The sequence below is a fragment of the Lathamus discolor genome, chromosome 4 (assembly GCF_037157495.1).
Source record: "Lathamus discolor isolate bLatDis1 chromosome 4, bLatDis1.hap1, whole genome shotgun sequence".
NCBI lineage: Eukaryota > Metazoa > Chordata > Aves > Psittaciformes > Psittacidae > Lathamus > Lathamus discolor.
Genome location: NC_088887.1, coordinates 43,036,117 through 43,055,136, shown reverse-complemented (window position 1 = coordinate 43,055,136; position 19,020 = coordinate 43,036,117). Strand labels below are relative to the sequence as shown.

The 19,020-nt window shown below is 40.6% G+C and overlaps 1 protein-coding gene across 1 annotated transcript in view; it reads left to right on the top strand.

Moving 5' to 3' along the window:
• The first annotated feature begins 771 nt into the window (after positions 1-771).
• Positions 772-19,020, top strand: part of IL1RAPL1 (interleukin 1 receptor accessory protein like 1) — a 737,773-nt gene continuing 719,524 nt past the window's right edge. Inside the window, exon 1 of the mRNA XM_065675722.1 lies at positions 772-905. The gene's annotated coding sequence lies outside the window, so the exon portion shown is untranslated. The remainder of the gene's footprint in view (positions 906-19,020) is intronic.

Sequence of the window (19,020 nt, the reverse complement as noted above, 5' to 3'; positions counted from 1 at the left end):
ATCGGCGGGTGCTGGCGGTGCGGGCGCGCAACCCGGCGGCGTCCATCGGGTGGCGGTACCGGCAGCTGCCGCCGGCGGGCGGCCCGGCGGAGGACGCGCTCCGCCGATCGAGCCCGGCTCGTGGAAGCAGGGGAGCCGTGTATACGCTGCAGTTCCTCTGCCTCTCTCCCTCTCGCTCTGCCTCTGCTCCTTAGGATATTTTGGGTGGATTGTGGTTATCAGTCAAGACCTCCTCTTCTTTGCTGATCACTTGTCATTCTCACCGGGGATTAGTATCGTTCGGGGCAAGCGGACAACCGATTTTTTTCCTCTTTTCCCTTTGGAGATTTTCCTCCCCCTACCGACCCCCCCTTCCTTTTTTTTCCCTGGCACGGCGGCGCGGGTGCTAGGACCCGGCAAGCGCCCTCCCTCCGCCCCGCCGCCCCCTTCCTCCCTTCCGCAGCGCTTTCCCCATAGCCGCCCAGCAACAGGGAACCCCGCCGGACCGCTGCTCACTGGATATTCGTGCGTGGCAGAGCCTGGATCCGGCCCTCGGCGGCGGCGGGGAGCCGGGTGCGGAGGTGCCCGCGGGCAGCACGGGGGCTCCCAGGCAGGCCGCCCCCTCCAACACACACCCCCCCTCCGCCACACCTGGATGGTGCCTCCCGCCGGCGCCGGGGGCACTTTCTGAACTAGGAAGGAAGGGGCGACGCGTGGGGGGTGGGGGGCGCCGCCGAAGTCTGTATGGAATTACCTGCGCCCGCGGCGGGGCTGGCAGCGGTGGATGGATGGGCGCCGCGGCACTAGCGGCCAGCTCAGCCCCAGGAGTAAACACGGGGCTTCTCCGGCCGAGTGCGCAGTGTGGTGACCGGCACTCGCCTCGCTGACTGATCGCACAGGAGGGATATTGCGGGAGACTCCTGAGGGTAAGGTCATTTTATCCAGGCAAAAGCCTGGCATTGCTAAACTTGGTGGCGTGGGATTGAAATGATGGGTACTTTCGGGATTGCTGCATTATCCTAATGCGAAGGGCTCCAGCCGGTATTGGCAGTTGAGTGGAATAACTGCAGTAGGTCTTCTGGTGAGTGCTTTTTGCGATAAAAATCTTCCCCTCCCTCTCTGTTCTTGCACTCTCTTGATTTGGGAAGGAGTATTTTATTTTCCCCTTGTTTTCTATTTTTTTTTTCCCTTTTGCCCCGGTTTTATTTTTTTTTTTTTTTGACTGTAAAGGTGATAGTGAAGAAGCTCTCCGTGATGGAATCTGTTTAATATGATGATCGGATCCCATCCGCTGGTTAAAACAAGTGTTTCCAACTCTGTGCAGCATTCTGCTGCATTTCATAGCTGCAGTGGAGGGAGAAAAATCCTGCTTTTCAAGTTGTCAAACTTTAAGGTGGCGATCCTTATTGATCGTGGTACAGAGCTCTGGTGCTAAGGGTGTTAAATGCCGCTGGTAATTTGGGTTACAACTGTTCCTGTAGATCCTGCAAGGCAGTTATGAACTGAGGGACGGGTAAGGAAAAATCTCATCTTGGTCATAGAGTAATATCATAAATGTCACTAGCGTGAAAATCTCTGATCCAGCTGCTCTTATATATTTTTTTCCCCTCAACAACTTACCTACTGAAACCCCAGACCACGTGTATGGGAGTTGAAGATTTGCAAACAGAGATGCTATCTTTGGTATTTCATACATACATGCATCTGGCTGAGGGACTGTGTGTGAATTAAGTTCCTGCTAGTTGTGGTGTGAAGCGAGACTGGGAGAAAAAGGAGAGAAAAGATTGTCTTCTTAAGAACAGAAGCGAGGAAGGGAAGCACTTCAGCCTTTAAAGATTTAAAGGGATCCAAGCAATGCACACTGGTAATCTTCCTCTGCCCGATCAGTTCTGATAGAGGGAATGGGGGAAGGTTGAGGCAATCAATTGTGATGATGTTGTGCTGTGCAACACACTGCAACGCTAAAGTTCTGTAGTGTGTGCGAAAATACATACCCTTATGTACTGCTGCTGGGTTCATGCATAATGGATAGAAGAAGATATGCAGATCTATCTGTAGGAAGATGGATGTATTTGTGCAAAGACGGCGATTATGTAACTTGATTACATCAGTGGCATTAGTCGCCGATAGTGGAATAATATGCTTATATAGCGTATTGATCACTTGGATTAATTTTGTAGTGCTGCTGGCAGCGGGGGATGGAGACCTGGGCAGAGGAAGAGCCATCCTTCCTCTGCTCCTGACAAGGGGCTTGCCTCTCGCAGGAAGCCTTTTTCTGCCTCAGCGTGCTCCTGGCGGAGTTTCCCCGGGACAGGATGCCCAGCCAGGATGAGGCTGCCCAGTTGCTAGCGCAGCCACACCCGCGGAGAGGGCTCCAGCGAAGCAGCCCCTGCGAGGAGTCTGCACAATGGTACCATTCAGCAGGTCCGGCTGCGGGCTCCTTGGCAAGGTCACTCGGCAACCTGGGGCTTCAGTGCACGGCAACAGCTGAGCGGAGGAGGAACAAACCCAAAATTAAAATCGGGCTTCCTCCCCTCCTCGCTGTCGCCTGCCTTCAAGTGGTGTTCTGCTGACCCCTCTTCTAGTGTTAAGGCAGAGCTGGTGCTCCTTCACCCCGAGGATATTTAACACAGGTAGTGTTGTCTCTTTCGGTGTGTGCAGTGACTGTGTCACAGCTTTAGCAGGATGGTGCTTTGATATTTTACAGTACAGCATGACTGACGTTAGAAAAAAGCATTGTCAGCTCTAACAGCCTAATCTACCTGTTACATTTATGGGGAACCTAAAAGGTGGTCCATTAACACATTTCAAGCATCTCAGAAGTGAGCAGAGGAAGAGCAAAGGTGTGACAGGACTCACAGCGATTTAACTTGGATGGACTTTTCACCAAATTATCCACAAAGATAGTAGTATCAAGATATACTTTATCTTAATAGCCATTTTAGAATCATAAATCCCTATTCCTATCTGTTTGGGAGGCGGGGGAAGAGTACTTCTGGAATACAGTTAAGCTTGTAAAGGCACTGCTGAGGCCTTTAACAGATGCATTTTCTGAAAAAATGTAAGCCTGATGAAATCTTAAGTCAGGTGAAATGAGTGATCTTACCATCACTGGCCTATGTCCTTCCTCACTTCACTCTGAATTCCTTCCAGAAAAAATCCACTAAAATGCTTTTCAGTTAAGAAGAGGTTAGGGCACAGTGGGTTTTGCATCTGTTGATAAACGTGATCTTCACATAGCTACTAGATTTAATGAACTATCAAACTCACAGTATTTTTACCATGCAACAAACCTGAAAAATCATTTTTACCTCTGCTTCCCTGAAAACATCAGTATTTTTAAGTTGGTTCACCATTAGCTCATGACTATTTTCATATTTCTGGAGGATAACTCTGGGCAAGCACTAATAAATCCTCCTAATGTAGTATAGAGTTTGACATTCATAGAGTATACTGAATAAATTGGAAAAAAAAAAAGGGATATGAAGTTAACTCTGTTTTCATCCTTCAGGGGTCAGAATAACACTATGGCAACTCCTGTGCACTGCTACAGCTCTTACAGTTTTCAGAAATGTCCATGGCATTCTCTGTTCCACCACACATAATTACAGGCATGCTCTTTTGTTATGGGACTTCTCGTGACACATAGGCAACATACCTGTGCCACCCATCTTAAAGGAATTGCTACAGAAAATGTTATAAAACTGGTACCGTAAAAGAGTAGGCATTGACAGTGTGGGAATATATCACATGGTACATGTAAGCTGGCATGCAGCATGCAAGGGTTTGCAAATTCAGGGTGATAGCGAGCAGCCAAGCTTTATTAATAGATTAATTTCATTATAGTTAGTGATACCCACTCAGTAAAAATAGAGGGTTTCAGCTCCAATGCAGTATCTGTTCAATTTGCACCAAATATAGCATCTTTGAGAGGAAACTTTCTTTGCTGAAGTAAAACTGTAAATCAGTCGGACAAATGAAGAGAAAATGTGAAGAGAAATATTTACATAAAATATTCCCAGGCTCCAAATCTCAGACCACTGAAAGCAGTGGGAGTTTTGCCACCCACTCCTCGCTAGCACTGAAAAGCCAGCTTTTAAAGAAGACAGCAGTGCATGAAGAATAATCTCAGTGCCTCCCTCTGAAAGAGCAGGCTTCTGTCATTATCACTCAAGACAGTAGACTTGTTTTACTGCTGATAGGAAAATTTGAAACATATGGGGCAGATCTTAATGAAGCTTTTCTACTATTCAGTGATATTTTTGTAATGTATTCAGAGTACTTTTTGTGGCTATTATATCAAGCCCATGTATTGGGAAACAAAGCACAAAAAGGATAACTGACTGAGGTTTTCATTTGGTATGTTCGCACTTGCAGAGAAGTGTTTGGATATACTTCTGTGTTTCATAACAGCTATGATCTTCAGCGGCTGGGAATCATCTGATTTTTATAGTGCACGCTGCATGATAATATATGGCAACTGAAATATCCAGGATCTGATTAATATGATTAAAAACTAGCAACTTATCTAGTGATGCTCAAGTTGTAAAGTTTAATTATAGCGGCACCATTTGCACAGCTATAGATAAGGTTGTGTCAGCATTTCTATTATAAACCTCTATCTTGTTGCCATCCGTTGTGTCAGGGGTCCGTGAAATAAGAATTTACAGTAGAGACCTTAATGGCTATTTTGGATTACTGTCACGGCCTGTCAGGTCAGTAGTCCATGTGTTTCTTTAAGTCTTTACATGCCTGTCTACAGCAGCACCAAAGCAGCCATCATGCTATATCAGTTTAAGTGTATGCTTGTTTTATTTTAAAATGTAATTAAACATGAGATCATGTAATTAAACATGATCACCACAATGACTCAGGAGGATCATTTAATCTACCGTTTTTCATGCACTTTTGTATTGTTTTCACATTAGACAAACAAGAAAACCCATTTCAAATGCAGCAATGAATTTTACTTCTGATAGCTTCAAATTAATGCACATTTGGAAGAAAGATCTTCGGGGGGGGGGGGGGGGGAGGAGGGGGAAGAATGAAGATGAAAGGTTGTGGGGTCTTTTAATATTAATATTCAAGCTTTGAGTGTTCCTCTAAGGTAGTCACATATGGAACTCCATCTATTGCAAAAGGGAAAAACCTTGTGTTACTTGCCAAAGCTATGTAAGACCAGGGCAAGGAAATCGGGTAATGCTGGTTCTCTGTTTTAGTACTGGATACTCTGTTTTTCTAGGTCTCGCTGTACCTGTGCATTATAGGTACTCCTAGGTTATTTCATGGTGTTATACAGCACACTATTTATGCCTCAATGACTAGGTCTGAACAAATGAACCAAGGACATCAGTCTTAACTGCTTTCTGTGCTTAGAAATTTTGTGCTTGTAAGAACAGCACACAGACAAACAATAGTCCTTCAGTGGTCATAGCATCAACTTCAGCAGTTACCCACAAAGATTTTTTGATTGTGGATGAAGAAGGAGAAAGGGAGGAAATGAAAATATCTAGATTTTTGCCAATGCAGTAGATACTATTTCCATTTTATTTTTAGTTCTGAGCATAATTTAGGTAATGCTCACTGTAGCTTTTGAAAAGGAACACAGAAACCTAATTCATGCATTGAAAAGACCAAGACAATTTATACAAATCTATACAATCAGCAGGCAGGCAAGGGGTTGTACTACTTGGCGATTAGTTGGCTAGTGGTGTCAGAAAGTTTTCTGTTCTCTGGTCCCTCACAGCTGTCCTCAATGAATAGTGCATTGTAAAACAGGAGGAAGATGGAGACTAGCAGAACTGGTTAAAAAGGGGGCAGAAAAGCGTATAAATATACAGACATTGGAGATGTAGATTCTGTTTCTTCAGAGATGTGGTATATTTCTATATTCGTTTTGCCTGCTCTCCACTAGTGAGACCTGAATGCTTAATGTTTCTGTGGTTCCCAGCTCCCCCTGCTAGAGTGTTTTTGAGAATTCTGAAACTCTTCAGTGTGAGGGCCATCACCTTCCCATTTTCATGCATGTTTCCAGTCTCACAGCTGAGACTCTGATCTTTCCACTGAGGAAACTTGAGGTACTTCTACATAAAAAGTAGCAGGAACATGAGAAAAATGGTGTTACCTGTTGACTATTTCAGAAGAGGCAGATATATTACATAAATCAAATTCTCCTCTGGCAAAGCACAAACTGAGTGGAATCTCACAACACTCTTACAAGTGTTCTATTAAATCACAGTAACGTGCATCATTATAACGTATGGGGAAAGGCGTGTGCTGGTGAGGTTAGGAGTGCATTTAACCATCAGTGACTTGTCTGGGTTCCCACACCAGTTGCCTCAGAATGAGAATTGCTGTGTCTGAATGGTGTAAGGGACCTGCATGTACATTCGTCCCTGCCTACATCCATTTGGCAGTGCATCTTTGTTGGATTTGATTCTGAACTCAGTGGATCATATGCCTCAAGGATAATTCCTACACCAAGAAGATATGTTGGTATAATGGAAGACTTGGGATGGAGCCACTATGTCTGCAAAAGGATGTGTTTGGCCAGGAGGATTTTGTGTGGCAGTGATCCCTGGCAACAGTTTTAGGCCTGTGTCTGTCAGGTTGCTGTTCAGTGTACAGAATTTCAGGATAGCAGCAGGGCACAGCTGTTACCATATAGCACGTTGGCATTCCTGCATCCTTGACTTTTCTTCAATGCTTTCTGGCTGTCTCCTCTCAAATTGAAACTTTTTTTTTATCATTTTAGAATAATGCAACTGGAAATGTATGGTATTTCCTTTTCAGGAAGTTGTGTGCATGATGGAGATATGTGTGTTTGTTTTATGTCAGTCTATCAATAAGATCTGCATATGTGTTACACTTAGAGTTTATTCAACATCTCCCCTTAGGAAACAGAAAAGGCCTGTGAAGTTTCTACTAGATGTGTGTTTGGGGGAGTCTGCTAGCTGAAGGTGGTGTGCTTACACTAAAGTTAAATCAGGTTCACTGATTGGCACTGTTTCTGTACATATATATATATGTATATTTAGTTACGTACATGCACAAATGCATATGCCCACTTATGTATATACATACCTAAGTATTTTTTGCCATACATATGCATTTTCTCACATACATAAGCAGGAAGACTGAGAGCAAGCCATTAAAAGAAAGTACTTTAGTTATTTCTTATACTAAATGTAGGAAGCATAACACCATTCAAACATACCATGAGATGGTAGATGGGTTTGAGGGTTGATTTACTATTAATATATATTTTTTTAATTATCTGTAAACACAGTTTATTTGAAGACAGCACAGTCTTTTTTGGAAATGCCAATACTATGAAAGCACTATTAAAGATACCAGTCAGGGCTATATGGTATCATCCATAATTTTAGAAATATACATGGTAACACTTTGGAAGGTGCAGTCTGAATGTTTCCTGTATACCTCTCCAACAGAACAACAGGTACTCTTGAAAATCCCTAGTCCATTATTATGGAAAAGCTCAAGAGTGTTTACTCAGTTCATAGTAGAAGGAAGCTATGTATATTAAAAAAAAAAAAGAATGCAAAGCTTTTAGTATTTCTGTGTAACACTTGCCTTACCAACTGATGACTGTCATACTCAGTATGAATAATGTGTTCGTCTTTGGTCACTTCCTGTCCAGAAAGCTATTAAGGAAGGAAGAAAGGAACAGAGAATGACAGCAGAAAGAAAAAACTTCACATAAAAAGATTACCATCTGAAGAAAGATATGAAAGTTTTCTGACTCAGAAAAGAGAGGAAGATATGACGTGGAGAACAGGGGAATACTGAAGGCTGCTGAAAGATACTTTGGTTTCTCTTATATATTGTTTTCCTCATGACCAGTAAGATTTAATTGTGACTAATCTAAAATGAGTAAAGGAGAGCACTCTGATATAGTTCACTCAAATGCTTTGTCTCCTACTGGCAAGGCTACAGTGAAGAAAAAGGTCTAGTAGAATAGAATAGCTTAAGTAAGCCCATGAATAAATCATAATTTTAGAATTTTGCATTGTAATAACTAGATAAGAAGATTATCAGCATGTGTAATAGATAGATTGGGAGGCTATCACCTTGTGTACCCCAAGGACCACCTGCTAACTTCCAGTTACAGGGTAATCAGTGGATGTATGTGTCTGTGATTTCTAGTGTTAAAAGATTCTTCTTCCAAAGGATTTGCTCCTGGCTGCTTTTGGAAGTCTGCTGTCTGACTGTATGGACTGCAAATGTGTTCCTCTGACCATAGTTCTTCACTACCTATTCTGTTTCCAAATCTGGCAACTGCGGTACTGCTTAATAAAGACTTTATTAGTGCTGACTGAGCAACTGAATTTGGCTGTTTAAGTCCTCATTACTGAAGTCCTGATCCAAAAGTTACTGAAGAAAGTGGAAAGATGCCATTGATAGGTTTTGGTTCAGTCTCTAGGTTTATCATCTAATTTCCTTATTTTTGCTAGTTTAATATTGATTAGGTTAATATTGCTAGGTTAATATTGATTAAAAAAAATCAAATCCTGTAAACTTTTGTAGAATTCAGTAAAGCTTTGCTTTGTTATTTACAGCATAGTCAGTCTCATCAATTTCCATCATTAGAAGATATGCAACCCTGGTACTTTGTTTCTTAATAGAAGGGAATGTCTAGATTTTTAAATGCTTGTTAGTCCCTCTCTGGTACTTTCAATTGCAATGAATGAAAACTCATTAAGCCCTTTAAAAATAATTACTAAAAATATATGCAGTATTCATGTACATTCTCAGCTAGTTATTTCTAAAAAATGGGCAGGTTAAAAAAATTACAGATGTATTTTAATATTTAGTTTGTTTAACATATCCCCCATCCTAGTGCCTCTTCAGTGCTTTATAATGTATATTCTATTAAAGGACAATCATATGGCTCAGTGGACAGACACTGTGCTTCTATTTATGACTGCTCACTTACAAGAGATCTTCCTTAATTAGTGTTTTCTCTGGATTGTGTCCCTTTGTAGTAGCTTAAGGTGCTTAATTCTACTGTATTAGCTTATGTAATGTATGTCTTTTATTTCTTCAGCATCTTAAAATTAGTTTTGTAGGTCTGGAACAAAGATAGAAATAATTAGGGTAGGTAGCAAATGAAGATGGGTTTCCACAAAGGCTCACAAAACATCAGACCCTTTCTATCATTACTGTTGAGAGAGGTGCTTCCAGGGGCAGCTGAGAGCCAGATGTTAACTTTAATGAGGTATCACTATAATGTTTCCACTTTCTGAATGTTCCTGGTAGAAACAAAGAAACAAGTCCTTAGTAATGGATTTTGAATACTTCAGTGTAAAACCAGAAGTAAAATTCCAGATGAATGGCATTTAATTCCAGTTGCTGCTTTGCCATACTGCTTTCCCAGCACTGCTGCTATTTAATAAAATTGAAGTTACTGGACCTCCACACTCTAAAATCAGTCTGTTTTGCTAGTTCCAGATACTTCTTCTTTATAAAACTTTACTAGATTTATCAATGCTTATGTTTTCCTATTTCTAAACTCTGGAAGACAAAACCACCTTCTGCCTTATTGTCTTTTGAAGTGTTTTACCTTTTATAATATAAACTCTTAGTTTAAGATTTCTATTTTATTACATATAGGGGAGGGTCAGAGGAAGATTTAATGTTAATTTCTTCTGCTTACCTTAATGGAAATTCAATGCCAGCTGTTGAAAATTGTGGAAAGTATTTGCTTTCCTCTGGAAAAAAAGGTAATTTCCATGTTGGTTATAGGGTGGATTTTTTCGTCATCTTTTTCTTTTTTTTTTAATTAATTTTTACTATTATTATTATTATTATTATTATTATTATTATTATTATTTAGAACTTTGATTTTGGGAGGATTAAATCAAAATATGACATTTTGCACCAAAATTTTAAGGAAATGAAAGCATTTTCTTTTCTATAATCAGGCAAGATAATTTCAGGTTACTTAATGCAAGTTCATAGCAGAACAGGACTCTCAGCTAAGGTCTTTAGGTGCTAAATACAAATACGAAAATAGTACTGTAAGTCACACTACTGGGGGTGGCTGGGTCAGCTGCAGTTTTTACTAGTCAGTCTTTTTAATTTAAGGTTACCTCACTATTCATCTTCTTTTTCCATGTTGCCTATATTAATTGTGTACAGAATATGGGTGGGCATGAATCAAAGGTAGTTTGTGGTTTTGGTTTTTGCCAGGGTTCAGATGTAACCCACCTAGTTACCAGGACAAAAGAATTAATTGTAATAGGTCTTTCTGGCTTTGATGCCAAACTTTGACCCCATATTTGCTACTCTTTATCAAATCTTAATCCAGTGCCCAGGGAATTGTGGGAAAGACTGCTCTTGGTCTCGGTGTGTAGTGATTTATAATTTTAGCAGCAAGATTCTCTTATTTCATGTGGTGAATTTGCCTGTTGGTGCCGGGCCATCACGTGTTGTATGCTCATAGGTATCACTGTGTTTGCGAAGAGCAGTTTTACAAAAGGAAAGCTGAAGCAGGGAAGTTGCCGTTTTGCTGGAAGATGATCCTAGAAGCAAGGAGATCTCTGCTTTCATACACGAAACCTCTGCCATTTGTTTCAAGTCTCATTACTAGAAATGACAAGCCATGCTCAAGTGCTGTTCTTTGGGCTAATTCCAGCTGACGGCTTTCGACCATGGCCCGACCACAGATCTCAGCGGGTACGCCGGCAGCATTTCCCCTCTCACAGCCGGCCGCAGGAATACACCCAGCCAGCGGGCTCTGCGCCCGCCACAACCTGTCACCTAGAGGCTCATGGTCTCCATAGCTTTGTTTAGTACAAGATATTTTTCTCTTCTCTGAGTTTTGCTGATTGGTGATAATCAGAGCTGATGCTCTGGTGTTTGCTGATTGGAAATAATACTAAGTGAAGCAAAAGTAAACAGATTTCACACAGAAACTCCTGTCAGAGCTCTGTGTTACATCAAGAATAAGCTTAGAGTAATTCCAGTGAAGCTGTTTCATTTAGCTTGCCAGATTGAGTCCAATATGAGCCTTCAATGTAGATATTATTTTGTTAATTTTAATGAATAAAGATCACAGACACATGACTTATTCAATTAACGTAGCAAACCCCATTGTCAGCCCGCAAAGAAATACTGTGCAGCCACTCTAATGGAATCACAAGAGTATACTTTATGGCTGTGAGAATATAATTTTCTTGTTAAAAACCTTTGATGTTTCTTTGAATATATAAAACCACAGGAAATGTGTAAATAAGGCTTGCTAGCCATCTCAAATGCCTCATATCAAAATGAATCTTTTAGCTTTAATCTGTGTTTGTTTTGGTGTCTTTCAAGTAGTGCTGTTGTATATATACAAATATAAGCAGAGGTATACAGGTATGTAAGCAGAGGTGTATCTATATGCATGTCTGTTTTTGCAGAATAATAGGAGTCAATACTGATGTTACAACTATAATGTCCATTTTCAGATGTTACATTTACCTTACTTTTATCTTTGTATTTACACAGTTAAAGGGTGTTTAACCACAAGAGTTTCGCTTTTCTTATGCTTTCCTGCCTGATCCAACTCATTGTTAGACTGAAAATGCCCCTTTAAGTTGTTCTCATGGAATTCAAGAGCGCTGGTTTGGACACTGCATTACCTGACCAAGACCCAGGGCCCAAAGTCTCGCCTGCATGTCTAGTTTAGAACTACACGTGTTTTTCCATCTGAACTCCTTCATGCATTACCACAGGAGCTGGTTCAAAGTTTCTTAAAGTCAAGGAGTCAAGAGACCACCAGGCAGCTGAACGACAGTATCTTGACATGTGCAAGATAGGCTACTGGCTCTGTATTAGTCCTGAATTCATAACTCAGAGGGAATCTGTCTTTTGTGAAGGAGGGGAAGCTGCAGGCAGTACATTTCATAGGTTGGCAGGAGCTGTGTGCTGTGTAGATAATTTTACATTACAGTAAGAGTCAAGATTTTAACACATATTTTGGTGTGCTTAACAACACACTGATACAGACAATGAAAACCATTGCTTGAAAGCAATATATATATATAGTCAGACTGATGTTTATCTAATAGTGAAACCTGAACATGAAAACAGACGTGAATATAATGTAGTCCACCCAAACCACAGAAATAAGTAAATTTATTTTTTATTTGGCAGGGACTGTGGTTCTACCATCCCTGCTTTTATTAGTACTTTTGGTGCTGTGATTTTAACCCTGCATGGTGCTCCCATATAGGCTTTTAAGCTTGTGCTTTATTGTGATGAATGAGGATGAATAAGTTTTCAATTAGAGACAATTTCCTATAACATTATCTTGTATTTTTTTCTACCAAAATTGGCACCATATTCTCAGCTTAAAAAGGAAATTTTGTTTCTTCATTTTTATCTTTTATTGGAAATTTGTAGTCTAAAGGTTATTGCAGGATAGAGGAAAAATAGAAGAATATGACTATGTTCAAATAATAGTTTTTTTACACCCACAAACTTTTGATTTTAAGGATTATCTATTAAGACTTGGTGCATCCCCCCCCCCCCCCCCCCATCTTCACCCCCCTGAAGACAAGGGAAAGGAGCATATCAGAAAAAAAGAGAAGTTTTTGTAGTTAAATTTAGATACACATTTCTTTAAGTCCATAACTTGCTTTTAAGTGCAAATTGTCTTTTTGCTTATTTTAGAGGGCAGAGAGTTCCTTTTAATATTTAAAGCTTATTTTAAAAATAGCTTTGTTATGAAGTTGCCCAGTTTTTGTCCCTATCAAATAATAAAATAATTTATTTAGTTTAATAAAAATGCTGTCCAGCAGCACTCACTTTCCTGTAGATGTTCAGAAATAGTTAAAATACGGAAGAGAGCACTACCACTAATTTCAGTATCAAAATAATATGTACTTCTAGGGGGTTCCAGAAAATTTAGTTTATGGAAGTCAAAAATGTTATAACAAAGCTGTTGGAGTTTGATGTATGGAATCACTGATTTCAGCAGGAGGTTGTGTTTTGTTGGTGTCTGGAAATCTAGCCCACTTTTACTGTTTTATGATACGTATGGTGCATAGCTTTTTTCCATGAGCAAATGGGGACTTCGTTTTCTTTGGCTGTTCATGCCTCTTTTTTAATGAACACTAAATTTAAGTTGAAAAAAAAGCCATAGGGGAGAAAATACCCTTAAATGATCCTGTATTTTGTGTGCTGTGATATACAAATACATGAATTATCTTCAGCACTGTGGAATCTATTTAACTCTATCAGTTGAGACATTCTAATTGTCACCAGTCCCTGGCAGTGATTGTGACTCCCTTCTGCATGCATCACTTATGTTGTATGGCAGTAGTGCATTTATGTAGTATGTTATTTGTGAGATTTCATAACCCACATGGGCAATTAGCTGTATACCTGCCAGTTAAAATAACAAGAGCTCTGCAATTAGGTTGGGGGGCTGGTTTTGGCAAAGTTCTGCCTCTTCCTGAAGGTAAGTTGTGGACTGGTATTGCCACCTTGTCGTTTCATTCCTGTGGTTACATATGCATGTTGAAGGCTGCTTTTGGATGGATATTAATGGCTATTAATAATTAAGAATTTAAGAAATCCTAGGTGTTGGTCAGTGGCCTCTGGCGTGACTTTGGGTTGATCACATAGTCTTTTCAGTGGTATATGTCATCCCTAGGGAGAGATCCTTGCCTCCTAGGCCAATGTCAAGCCTTTCCTTAACATCAGCTCCCAAGTGAAGAAGGGGACTTGGCAGGGGAAGCTGTCCCTCTACGGCAGCTCTCTGGCCAGGAGCTGAGGAAGTGGTTAGTGTGCTCCAGGCTGTGACAGGCAAGTGGTGGAGAGCAGTTCCGAGCTTGGTGCCCATCCGCTTTCCATCATGTTGGCCAAGACCACAATATTTATTGTTTGGCCTTGAGTCCCTTCTCAGCCACCTGAGGTGGTCCCAACACTGAGTTATTATTACTGTTGTAGTTTCCTGTAGGTTTTGGGGGCGTTTGTAGTTTTGATTCGGGCCCTCCCCCTCCATGGTAAGCTTAAGGATGGGATAGTATCAAAGGACGGTTCAATACAGACCAAACCAAGCCTGTCACCTTGGTATTGGAGGCAGTCCTTGGAGAGAACTGTCTTCCTTCTCTGTTGACTTCAAACAGAAGCCAGCAATGAACTCGTGTTAAGCAGTGTAGGTGGTCTGCGTGAGGGAGTTTACTCGGGGACTACATTACTTGGCAGTGCAGGCATATTGACTGACTTCAGTTCCCACAAGCAGGATGAGGTGACAGCACTTCTCACCTCACTGGCTCACTAAGGGAATAGATACATTAGAAACTGTGAGATGTTACAATATGGTAAGATACGGGATTTTGCAGGGTGAGGAGACCACAAAAAAAAGACTTCTGTCTGAGAAGATGGATGGGTTTCCCTCAGTAAAGCATTAATGCATGCTGTATTCTTCCTCTGAATTGCAAGCTAATAACCACGGGCTCTGCAGTTGTTTCTGTGGATTTTGTTATGTAGATGGTACTTTTTAATTATTACATTATAAAACTCATGCATGTATGAAAGGGAAGAGTGAAATGGAGAGAGTTATTTCATAACTAAATATGAAAAGCATATTTATAAACATACTTTTTTCTTAAGAGTAAATTAGTTCACTCTTAGTCTTATGCTTTGGAGGTATGTTTGGCTTTATTTGTGTTTATAAGATGCCTATGCCTCTTTTTTTTATTGCCCTTTGAAAAGCCTCAGAAACCTGACTCCCATCATCAATATGCTGTTGAGACAGGTCAGTGCAGAGCTGTACACCTTTTCTCTTGCCTGTTTCACTCTGGCAGGATGGGGAAGTGTGCCCCTCTTGCTTGTCAAATCAGGACTGGGAAGGCAAGTGGGTCTCCAATGCAGGTTCCCTTTGGGGCATCCCTCTGTAACACAGCTGCTCTTCATAAGTATGCTACAAAGCCAATGACCTGGATGAGGGAACTGAGTGCACCCTCAGCAAGTTTGCTGATGACACAAAACTGGGAGGAGTGGCTGACACACCAGAGGACTGTGCTGCCATTCAGCGAGACCTGGACAGGCTGGAGAGTTGGGCGGGGAGAAACTTGATGAAATTTAACAAGGGCAAGTGTAGAGTCTTGCATCTGGGGAAGAACAACCCCATGTACCAGTACAGGTTGGGGGTTGACCTGCTGGAAAGTAGCGAAGGGGAAAGGGACCTGGGGGTCCTGGTGGATAGGAGGATGACCATGAGCCAGCAATGTGCTCTTGCGGCCAAGAAGGCAAATGGCATCTTAGGGTGCATTAGAAAGGGTGTGGTTAGTAGGTCAAGAGAGGTTCTCCTCCCCCTCTACTCAGCCTTGGTGAGGCCGCATCTGGAATATTGCGTCCAGTTCTGGGCCCCTCTGTTCAAGAAGGACAGGGAATTGCTTGAAGGAGTCCAGCGCAGAGCCACAAAGATGATTAAGGGAGTGGAACATCTCCCTTATGAGGAGAGGCTGAGGGAGCTGGGTCTCTTTAGCTTGGAGAAGAGGAGACTGAGGGGTGACCTCATCAATGTTTACAAATATGTAAAGGGTGGGTGTCAGGATGATGGAGCTAGGCTTTTTTCAGTGATATCCAGTGATAGGACAAGGGGCAATGGGTGTAAACTGGAGCATAGGAAGTTCCACGTTAACATCAGGAAGAACTTCTTTACTGTAAGAGTGACAGAGCACTGGAACAGGTTGCCCAGGGGGGTTGTGGAGTCTCCTACACTGGAGATATTCAAGGCCCGCCTGGACAAGTTCCTGTGTGATGTACTGTAGGTTACCCTGCTCTTGTGGGGGGGTTGGACTAGATGATCTTTTGAGGTCCCTTCCAACCCTTGGGATTCTGTGATTCTGTGAAAGCTGCTTGCTGTGGTGCACTCCTTTCCACAAATTGTCCTGCTAAAAAAGGGCTAATGAAACAAAGGTTTGGTAAAACAATTCTGTTAAAAGACAGTTTGACACAGCTATATTTTGCATTTGTAGGAGAGCTGAAATGTGCATGGCACTCCAGCAGATCATGTTTGTTCAACAGACTTCAGTTAAGGGTGTTACTGCTTTTAAAGGCCAAGACGGACTTTTCCCACAGCAGATTTTTTCTTTTCCTCTCCATATATTACTCCATACGATTGCTTTATACAGGCAAAATGTGCATCTGCCTATATCCTTAGAAAGCTTTTATGATTAAGTTGTGGAAAAAATTCTTTTACCTTGCCCTGCCTGAGTCAGCAACAGTGTCCGCTGTGGGAGGAGGCCAGCATTGTGTTTAGGGTTTGGATGGGTATAGGGATTGTACTATTGGTGGAGGAAATTTTATTATTTCCTTCTGTTACAAGATCACTCATAATCACTCAGTTTCCATTTCCCTCCATGTTGTGCACAATCAGAACTTATTCCATACAACTTACAAGAGAGAGAAATTGGATGGGGGCAGCTAGGGAGTACAAGGTAATAGCAAAACCATATTGGCCACACTATTGACAGTAGCTGTCAGCTACCGCTTCTCAGTTTTTCATAGGCATCACAGTAGAGAAGGGATTTGAAGGAACAGAGGTTGGAGTTCACTGTCTTTTTAGTCTGCTTGAATGATTGAGGAGGGCTATAAAAAGCCACCTCTGGCTTAATTTCATAGCAGCCAATTCTTATGAAGGGCAAGGTCTGTCTGGAGGAAGAGCAGAAAGCTTTTACTGTGCCAGCCCACCTGCAGATGTCACCTAAGGAATAACAATCAACAGTCCAGTTTTCACTGGTCTGTCAAAACTATTAGCTTGCTCAAAGTCATGTTGATTCTTTAAGGTGATTTTACCTATAGAAGAAGAAATTTCTGCGCAAATTCCCATGAGCTTTTCATAACTCTGTGGCATAAATCTTTCCACCGTCAGTGAGATCTCAGCACTTTAAGTTTAGATAACAGAAAGCTGAACTGTCACTGAGGGGAGGTAAGCATAATTTCATATTACACAGTACTCAGAGTATTTAAATAGAATACTTGGGCTCTTAGTTTGAATTTGGACTTTTGTCCTCATTTTATAAGCAAGTTTTAATCTATTTGAATTTAAAGGCTGTTTAATTTTTTATGTAGACTTCGTGTTGTTTTACTTTCTTAATAATCAGAAGGTCACATGGTACCAAATGAAACACCTTATGACAATCAAAATTGAATATATTGCTTTTATCACTCAGAATTAATTATGAGAATTGCTCATAGATCATGGCGTCTGGTTCTGAAAAATACACTGACCTATAAATTGTCCTCCAGTACCCATCTCCAGACTAGACAGGAGTTACTAAAAGAAATTTGTAGAAAGGTGTTTTATGAATGATGGGTGCTAGCACAGTAAAGATGAATAAAGAGGCTATTCAAAGCCCCTTGTAAAAGTTTTTTTTTTTTGTTACATCTTTAAAAAAAAATAACTCTAGTATGACTTAGCATAATTCACATGAGATATACTTAATTACTTTTTCCTGTCTAGTTATTTCCATGCTAACACAAGACACTGGTGAAGCATGCACTAACCACCACATTAATTTACAGATACATATTCCTGCTGCCATATTAATTTTTACTCAAATACAGTAAAGTTGTTCAGCAGATGAATAGTTCCTTGAATGAGTTATCTTTGTATTTATTTTTCAAGATCTATTTTACAATGACTCATAAACTTTAATTATGAATTGTTTTGTAAATGCTATCATATGCTACTCAGGATATACTCCAGTTATGAATATAAATACCCATACTTAGGAACAGAGAACAGGGCTTTATTATTATTCAGTACCTACTCCCTCTTAAAACAGTTTTCTTTTGGATTTGTCCTTCTACTCTTGTTTCTGCTTTCAAAGCCAAAATAATTGCTGGACAGCTGAGATTTAGTGCCTTTATGGCAATAAATGGCTTTTATTCTGACTCATGTCTATTCGCTGATGGTATACAGAAAGCAGTCATAACTTCCCTGATATTTATCACAATGAACAAGCTAAAATTTTCTATTCTAGTTAAGACTTTTATTCCTGTTGTGTCCTTTAGCAGCTGTCTTTGCACTTTGTAAACTGAGTTGATATTTTGGAGAATATTGGCGAGAAACCTCTGCATTATGCCGGAATATGTCTTGCTAGTGTCATATGCAGTAGCTCTCCCACATACCTGTCTTAAAATACAGATGCTAAATTTGCAGCTATTCAGTGAAATGCCATTTAGATTATTGTACTTAACCCATATGGTTCTTCTGACATCCAACCTGTAGCGGCGTTCTGCCTTACTGGGAGTCTGTGGCTGTCTCAGCCAATCTCTAATGCTTCACCACTCTAATTTAAGTGTGTATTTAATGCTGAGAATCTGCCTAGTAGCCAATCTGAATGATAGCCAAAAGTATTGCTTTCTTTCTGTTCTTGTAAGCGCTCTTAACAGTGGTCTTTCTTCTCGCAATGTGGGAAATGACATTAATTGTTCATAGCTTAAACCTGCTTAAAAATTAATCCTAGTACTAGGATTGCCTATTTCAGTGCTATTTCATAGATACATTATATGTGATATCATGTAGCTACTACTATATAGATATGTAAGATTGAACAGGTCAGTTTTACTCACAGAATATAGGTACATTCACTGGATAACTGGAAACAGAGACCTCATAGAGTATGTCTTACCTTACCGTATCAAGACACTGTCTTTCTGATTGGTTCCTATAGTTAGCAAATGCTATTCGAAAATCCCCTCCTCTCAGTGGTAAAACCATGCCAGCGAATCTGGCATTCCAATGCAAATCACAAATGAAGCTAAGAGAAATTTTGATTATTTTTTTTTTATTATTTTTAATTTCAGACTTACAGAAATTTCCTATGGCATATGTTTAGTTAGGACAGGTAGTACTCAGCAGATACCTCATTATTAACAAGTGAAGAAATAGAAGAATAATGCACCTGGCATGAAAAGAGTATTAGCTTTCAAAAGAAAGGAAAGTCATGTGGTGGTAAAGTGTAATATCAGCATGATTTAAGTATAAAACCTCGAGTTTTGGCTAAGTTTAGCTAG